Consider the following 1169-nt stretch of genomic DNA (forward strand, 5'->3'; position numbering starts at 1 on the left):
CAGAAACATGAAGGGGGGGGGGGTCGGGTTAGCATGAGGGATGAGAGAGCGCCACATCTGTTCAGATTGAGTGCGAGTGAGAGAAGAGAGAGTGCGAGAGATCATCGAAAGAAGGACATAAAAGTCAGGGAAGAAGAGCTGGTAAGCATAGGATAAACTGCATTTTATCTTGTTTTGTCTAATGCTGCTCTGTCAATCATTAACTGTCGTATGTGTGTACACACTTTGTTTCTATGTATGCACTAGTTTGTTATGTTTCCAGTATCGGTGTACAGATGTATTTAGCTTTAACTGGTATTATATGTTTCTCACCCTCTCTTCATTAGTAGATTAGCAGTATGTATATTAGCATGTACAGTATATTCTTTTTAGCTAATGTGTTTCTCTGCCATATTGTCTGACAGAGGGTGTTAGAACCATTTGTGCGTGATGCACATGCACTGAACCAGATGCTGGGTCCAGGTCCAGAGTGCGTGTTTAGAACCCAACATAATTAAAGAATCCATTCATTAACACCCATTGACCCTCACTGCACTTTCATGACTCAACCACCACATATGCCACCCTCCTTACTGTACCCCTCCCTTATTTTCTTATTGTCTTTCTTTCTTTCTGTATAGCCTACCTTTTCTCTGTCTCTCTCATCCCTTTATTATCTCCCTTCATCCTTGAAACAAAGGCCGAGACACCACAGCTTTTATTTCCTCCCGTTCTCCTTCTATCTGTCCCTTGAGAAAAGGACTGAACCCCCATTCCACTTTATCTCATTACTTTACAACTGTCCTCCACCGTCCCTATATCCCTCCATCCATCCCTCCCTCTTTGCCCCCCTTCTTTAACTAAATGACACCAGCTAATTTAATTAAAGCACCACATTCTTCTCAGCCCCCTTACACCCACCCCCATCCCATCCACTTTCCATCTGCATTTAAATCCAGTGTCTTCTTGTACACACTAACACAACCCTCCCCTACTTATTTTATGTTAAATGTTCTTCCATCTCCTGATTAGATATTTCTTGATTCATTTGCCTATTGAACATGTACAGTTAAAGTCGGAAGTTTACATACACTTAGGTTGGAGTCATTAAAACTAATTTTTCAACCACTCCACAAATTTCTTGTTAACAAACTATAGTTTTGGCAAGTCGGTTAGGCCATCTACTTTGT

At 41.2% G+C, this 1169-nt stretch overlaps 1 protein-coding gene across 1 annotated transcript in view; it reads left to right on the forward strand.

The window, feature by feature from the left end:
• Nucleotides 1-50: 50 nt before the first annotated feature.
• Nucleotides 51-1169, forward strand: part of LOC111965494 (matrix metalloproteinase-17-like) — a 15400-nt gene continuing 14281 nt past the window's right edge. Inside the window, exon 1 of the mRNA XM_070444198.1 lies at nucleotides 51-141. The gene's annotated coding sequence lies outside the window, so the exon portion shown is untranslated. The remainder of the gene's footprint in view (nucleotides 142-1169) is intronic.

Source organism: Salvelinus sp. IW2-2015, linkage group LG6.2, assembly GCF_002910315.2.
Source record: "Salvelinus sp. IW2-2015 linkage group LG6.2, ASM291031v2, whole genome shotgun sequence".
Classification (NCBI taxonomy): domain Eukaryota; kingdom Metazoa; phylum Chordata; class Actinopteri; order Salmoniformes; family Salmonidae; genus Salvelinus; species Salvelinus sp. IW2-2015.